The sequence below is a fragment of the Doryrhamphus excisus genome, chromosome 1, assembly GCF_030265055.1.
Source record: "Doryrhamphus excisus isolate RoL2022-K1 chromosome 1, RoL_Dexc_1.0, whole genome shotgun sequence".
NCBI classification, from domain to species: domain Eukaryota; kingdom Metazoa; phylum Chordata; class Actinopteri; order Syngnathiformes; family Syngnathidae; genus Doryrhamphus; species Doryrhamphus excisus.
The window spans coordinates 43,772,028-43,779,149 of record NC_080466.1 but is presented as its reverse complement, the minus strand read 5'-3'; the positions used below and the strand labels follow the sequence as shown (position 1 = coordinate 43,779,149).

The window sequence follows — 7,122 nt, the reverse complement described above, 5'->3', positions numbered from 1 at the left end:
GAGTGTCGAATTTGGGAGAAAACTTTATTTTTCTTGCCAACATCAACTTGCACTCTTTGCTACGTCAAAACCTTTAGCAACCCGGCCGCAACAGGAGCCGGAAACCCCTTTTCCCTCACGCTTACGCCTCCGGGTGGCAACACCTTCCCTATCGATAGTTCCGGGGTGAGTTCTGTCCCGGTAACCTACCACTACAATATATATATATACGGTGCTAGGTACTCCTATGCAGTAGGTGGCAGTACGTACCTTCGAAGTTAGGGTTGCACTTCACCATTCAACCAACGTAAAGTCAAATCTACAGGTTTAAATAATAGGTTCAAATAACCTTAATGGCAAATACACGATGAAACCCGATGGCTCCATCATAACACAACATTAGGTATGATATCTCTTACAAAGTTACAATAACATTAGTTTGGGTTGCAAATGGTGCTTGGTGTAATTATTCATCTGGCTAGCTGAAGGCTACAGATCCATATTGTTCATGTCCTCCTCTCCCGGCAGCTCAGCTTCACCTGGGGCCCTGGGGCCTCACCTGAGAGTGGCTGGCATGTTCAGTAGAATAACCAAGGTAAGAGACATTAGCTTTTATATGAGGAACAAGAAATATTCTCATATTGTATATACTGTATATACTGTATTGTATATAACTCTGAGAAAAACTGTTGATTTTTGTTAATACTTGGGTCGTTTATATTGTTTATTTTTCTATATTGTGTATTTTGTACTGCTTAACTGACTCTGTACTCTTGCTGCTGTGCAATACAAATTTCCCCACTGAGGGACGAATAAAGGCATATCTTAATCTTAATCTTAATATTGTCAGTCTTCATGTTGTATGTCAGATACTATTTTCCATTGGGTAAGCACATCTGCAAAAATAGGAATGGCCTCTTTTTCTACTTATTTCTATTTGTGTCTAAGCCGGTTCTCTTTCTGTTCAACCCACTGACAGTCAAAGTGATGGAAATCTCCACTACACTAGGAATGTATAATTAAGTCATAAGCTGTCATAGTAAAACTGTAGAGGGGTGTTCCATCGGCCAAGCAACAATACACTAAAGCTTGGTGAAAATGTGGGTGGAGGTGTACATGCAGTACATGATATTATTTCCACAGTAGGAGTCAATCAATCAACCGGTGATGTAAGACGTTTGCACGCTACTGTACCGTTGTACCAGCACCATGTACTGTATCTCTGTAACTGTACCATAACTGTACCATCTCCCATCAGGCAACAGAATATGATTCTTCCCCGTCTTAAGTTTGCTGCTCACGCTCTCGCTGAAGGAACTCAAATCAATCAATTTTGCGTTCGTCATAAGTGAAGTTAGCGTAGGACAGGGGTCGGGAACCTTTTTGGCTACAAGAGCCATGAAGACCAGATATTTTAAAATGTGTATCTGTGAGAGCCATATACATTTTTTTAAACATTGAATGCAATAAAATGTGTGCATTTTTATGTAAGACCAACAGTTTTAGATATAATGGGCTCTAATTACGTAGACCAGGCACACTACCCCACGCCAAGGGGGTGTGGCCAGCACACTTTTGTGAGCAGCGCAGTGTCCAATAATAAATCAAATACTTGCTGCCATTAATGCAACTTCTGCTGCTGCATAGTTTTGCACCGTACTCAGTATATTTCATTCTTTTGGCCATCTTTGCCAGAAGGCTTGGTTCTGCAGCTTTAGCTAGGTGACTATTTGACTAAAGGAGGAAAGTTTACATTTACATCTTAATGACCGAGGTACACTACCGCATTACCCAGTAATAATAAGAAAATATCATCAGGAAAGATAGATATGGTCGGCCGTATTGCAGTAGAAAATAGATGGACGGATTAAAATGCATAAGAAAGTTGTTGATTTTGAATATTATTTTTAACAGTGATTTCTGTGATGTTTACTTTAAAATGTTAGCAAACATACATTTTTATTGTGGTAAATGCTTGAGAGCCAGATACAGTCATCAAAAGAGCCCTACCTGGCTCCCGAGCCATAGGTTCCCTACCTCTGGCGTAGGAGGTTAGAAAAATGACTTTTTGTCTTTCTCATACAGACGTGCCTCCCTCGAGTCTTCTGGCGCTGCAACAGGGTACCGTTTGGGACGAAACAGTCACAGTCCGATACTAAGGTCAGCAAATAAGTAAGTATAATCATAAGTATAAGTATAATCATTTATGAAGACAGTTCCATAATGTAGGCGTCATTGGCAGTGGAGTCCAACTGCTGTGTCTGATAATTGTCATATTTTCTTAACCAGGCGTCAAGGTACGATTGCGTTAGTAGCCAAAATTGTTATCATTTGCTGATGACGACTGTGGGGAGCGTGGCTTGCAATGTGCAAAGTTAATTGCAATATTTTTGGAGCATAGAAAACCTGTTTCCCACCATCTAAATATGTTTTTTTTTACCACTATTACAGCTCCTGACAGGAAATAACACCCCTATTGTCACTGTTACACTTGTATTAGCCAATATAGTCGACATAATCATAGAAATAAGCCATCTCAGATGCACAAGTTAGCGTTGACAATGTATTTCCTGGTGGCTACTGTCTTGTCAGGGTAATATTACATTACTGACAAGTTATGTAATAATGGTTAAGGAGAGACTCACCATGTGCTTGAATGAAACTTTATTAACGATCAGAGAACACATGTGGTAAACATGCACACAGGAGCTGCTGTCGGACACTCTCTACACTGCTGCTAGCACTCCGCTAACAGTCAACTGCAACTTCCCAGGATGCTCTTCTTAAAGGAGAACGCAGGTGACAGATACTGTATATACTGTACTGTACACTTTATGTTGCGTCTTTTCAATGCCATATATTCTATATCAGGGGTGCTCACACTTTTTCAGCATGCGAGCTACTTTTAAAATGACCGAGTCAAAATGATCTACCCACTACAAAAATGCAAAACATCTATTTATTTTCAAATGTATTGAGGATTATTTGTACGTACAATGTATGTTGATGTACCTTACATAACCAAATGAGCCAATATTGCAAAACACACATAATTAACTATTAACATTTTTTGTAATTACCTCCACATTACTCCACATTTCCCTTCTTTGGTACTGCGATGGTAGAATGGCATACGAGGCAAACGCACTTCGAAAAATACATTGTGGAAAAAAAAGTCCACCTCCCATTCCGTATGGAAGTGATATGTTTTTGCCTTTTTACTTGGTCCAGTTTTTGCCTTTTTACTTGGTCCAGCTCCTTCACTCATTTTAGTGACCATAAACTTTAGCGAGGGCTTAAAATCTGACCCAATTCGCCGACTAGCTTAGCACTTTGCATCGTTGTTTATGCATGAGCGGTGACCTAAAGGTCAAAATTCAGTTGTCATCTGACTGGTTGTCCTGTATGTCAATCAAGTAACGGGGATGGATGATAGGCTGACATCGTAAGTTCTGCTGCACTTAGAGACGTTGTTTGATTTGATTGGTCGCCCGAAGGGCAACATTCAGTTGTCATCTGAATGGCTGCCCTGTATATCAATCAAGTGACGGCATTGATGCCGGGATGATATTTTTTTAATGTCACGCCGCGATCGACCAGTACCACCTCCGCGATCGACCGGTAGATCGCGATCGACTTAATGAGCACCCCTGTTCTATATATTCTATTTCTGTTCTTTCTTGTGCTTGAAAATGATTGATTTAGGCTATGAATGTGTACATTGAGCTTAAATACGTATGTGTATATTCTTTACTAATAATAGCCATATTCCAGCATGAAACGGTGATCACTTAATTCACTCATTTTTGAAAAATATAGCGAGGGACGACTGTCGTCTGAAATGCAAAACAATATCCGCCAGCAGTCTAAATAAAGCCTGACTGATAAAGGTAGTCTTCTTCACAGGAAGTACCTTTAGGTGATTCCCACCAGGGTCAGCAACGTGATGAGTTGTATTTCTGCGGGTAGCACAACCGATCGCTTGATGGAATCAGTACATACGTGTATGCGCGTCACGTTTCCTAGGTGCTCATTCCACGTTGGCCCCGTGTTTGCTCTCCTCCGCTGGTGTATGATCGCCGCCATCCATCTGTGCTCATCGCCAGCCTGACTTTGTCTGTCCTCTGAATGGTTTCCAAACGCCTCCTGGTTTGATGTGTTCCTGCTTCTAATGAGCCAAGTGTTCTTGTGTTCCATTCCCCCCAGGGAGCACGGCGTGGCAAACACAACCGGTTGAAAACGTAGTCACCGCAGTGGGAGGGATTGAGGCTGACGAAAAACAAACCCTCTCCTCCGAGCGTGCCAAAAGTGAAAAATGTGTTAATGACAGTTTGTGACAGCGCATTCTTTTCCTGTCAATTAGGCTGTGGTTATTCAAAAGCAATTTGCAACTCCCCGCAGTGGAAAATGGACGCCATCTCCCGGGGCCTTACGCTGTGATTGTGGAAGTGATGGATCCATTCCATTTCTCTGTGGGTCCTGGCTGCAGAAATATTATTAAGGATATATACAAGCAACAGCACTCCATCTTTCACAGGAAGGTAGGAGGTGTGTGTGTGTGTGTGTGTGTGTGTGTGTGTGTGTGTGCGTGTGTGTGTGTGTGTGTGCTGAAAGACTGAGAGTGCAGTTTGGTATCGATACAGCCAGTGTTGCTGTTCCTGATTAATTGACATGACATTTGGCTGTTCTTGCTAAATGCCACATCCCATGCTGTGCGCTCGGTTCATGGACGCCTGCCCATTGCCCCCCCCCCGTTTGTCTCCCTCCGCCATCCACCTCTCCATCAAAAGGTTACGTGTGATTTATGAGCAAGAATAGACACGTGAGCGGGATCTCTTTTGAAGTCCGTCCTTTGACAGTTAGTCCAGGTGGGTTAGCAAGCTAGCAACGCCTGAGCTTCAGACTCATCCTGAGTTGAAAAGGAGCTTAAGGTTGTGTCCTTCACTTGAGTGGAATGATGAGAGCTGGGGAAGAGCTCTACCTTCACGCGTGCGTGTCCCCACAGACCCAATTTAGGTTTGTCTCTATATCTCTGAGAATTTGGAGGTGGGCGAGGGGGGCGGCGGGGCGGAGGTATGGAGAATTAGCTTTCATTCTGGAGTGAATGAGTTTGCTCTATCTTAATGAGGTTTGCCGTGTCAGAGGAAATAGTTCACAGCCTGCATGCTAAACAGGCAGCGTGGACCGGAGTGTTAGCACCCAAATTACAAGCATACATTCTCTCCCACAAGAGGCGGAATTCCAACTCCGCCGCGCAATTACCCTCATACACAATTTTATCTTGTCACTTCCAAATGGGAAGAAAAGCATCTTATATTTTTCTTTCTTTTTGCAGAAAACTAATTCCAGAATCTAATTAACTGCGAAAAACATGCCACCGGTTATGCAAATGAGGCAGAGAATTGCAGGATGTCGTCTGACAGAAGCTCATTCTGGGTGGTGCCGGGCCAGATAGAGAGATTACTCAGCCGTATCTGAGCGCAGGCAAACAGGAAGCGATGAGCCCCGTAATTTATTGTGTTGGTATTTCTCTTGTTTGACTTCAGACAGCTCATTAAGGGAGCGGCTTGTCACAGGGCCGGACAGAAAGACAGACTTTAATAAGCCATCCTCTGCTCCGTCAGCATCAGCGCTTGCTCTGCCCTGCACTGTGACGTCCTTAAAATGCATCGCCGGATGAGGTTTTGCACAATTCATCATCTCGCTCCCTCTCCCGGGAAGGAGTTATTATTTCATCCTCCCACTTGTCGTTAGTCTGCTTACAGGGCTGCTGCGGGGCAGCTATTCAGACATGGCCACTGGGTACAAATAAGACGAGGCGCTTTTTAAGAGGCGCTGTGTTTGGAGTAGGCGCTAAAGTGTCACTCTGCAGAGCCCACTAAAGGCCGTGCATATGCTCGGTGATCAACGTCCCATAAAACATCTTCATTTTTTGGCAGGATTTAGTATGAGGTAAAAATACTAGAACACCTCCCCGCAGCACTTGTGTGTGTGTGTGTGTGTGTTCCACTGTGGGGCCATTTGTCTAGCTTAGACCACGCCACCTCCTCTCTGCATTAGTGTTGGCTTGCAAATGCACATCGCCACACAAAAAGGAGAAAAGTCCACTCTGGTACAAACAAGCTATTAATTATTGAGAACACCAAACATGGCTGCTTGCTCATTTGCATATCTGTTCTTTTGATGAAGTCTTTTGATTTACAATTCAGGCCCCTCAGTCTCACTACTGACTTTAACATTTGCATTGAAGTGCACTTGAAACTGCAATGGAATGCTAATGTTGAAGGCAGGACATGGAATCGGAATTCTCCATATTCATTCACAACACATCGGATATTTTGGCTCCAGTTTGTGTCGGACTACATTGCAGTGTATAATATAAATATATCCATAAGTGGCCAAACGACGTACACTAATAAGACACTTGATGTAAGTCATCCAGTCAAGTGCAGTACTCACCAGTACTCACCAAGGCTGGCGGCGTAACATAACATAAAGGATCCCAGTCAAAGAACGCTTCTATTCACGTTGTATGTATAACGGTGACCGCCTGTTCATTCAATAGAATGGTCGCAAGCACGACGCTGCATATCACAACATCTTGGAATGAGTCTCCGGAATGCCTCGTATTTGTGTTTGTGCTCATTTTGCAATTTCCATTTGGCGAAAAAATGTGTAAAAACTAATAATAGATGGTTTGCAACGACAAAACGGCATGATTTATTAATTCAATACCAGCCATATTAGACGATTACGACGGATCTTTCAATACCGCACGGAATACCGTATTCTGTTGGCTGGAACCTACCAAAGGGAAGACTACAGTAAAAAAAAAAAAGTTTGTTTTTACCTTTTTGGCTTCTTTAGTAATCAGCAATAGAACATAGGTAGGTTTCCGGGAAATATCAGTTCCTGACTAAAAAGGGGAGTAAACCAGCTTTTTGTGAAAAGTTAAATTTCATAGATAACTTTCACTTTGACGGCTCCACATTATTATTATTATTATTATTATTATTTATTATTACTTATCTTCTTTTGTGTCTGTTATTATATGGGAGCCAGGCAACGACATTTCGTTGGCAATTTCACTACTGTGTTTTTGTGCAATGACAATAAAGGGAGTCTATTCTATTCTATTCTATT

The 7,122-nt window shown here is 42.5% G+C and overlaps 1 protein-coding gene across 2 annotated transcripts in view; it reads left to right on the top strand.

Moving 5' to 3' along the window:
• Positions 1-251: 251 nt before the first annotated feature.
• Positions 252-7,122, top strand: part of sulf2a (sulfatase 2a) — a 53,501-nt gene continuing 46,630 nt past the window's right edge. Inside the window, exons 1-5 of one of the 2 annotated variants that reach the window (XM_058069407.1) lie at positions 252-382; positions 508-574; positions 2,065-2,151; positions 4,186-4,287; positions 4,381-4,520. The gene's annotated coding sequence lies outside the window, so the exon portion shown is untranslated. The remainder of the gene's footprint in view (positions 383-507; positions 575-2,064; positions 2,152-4,185; positions 4,288-4,380; positions 4,521-7,122) is intronic. The other variant, XM_058069405.1, reaches the window with a different exon arrangement.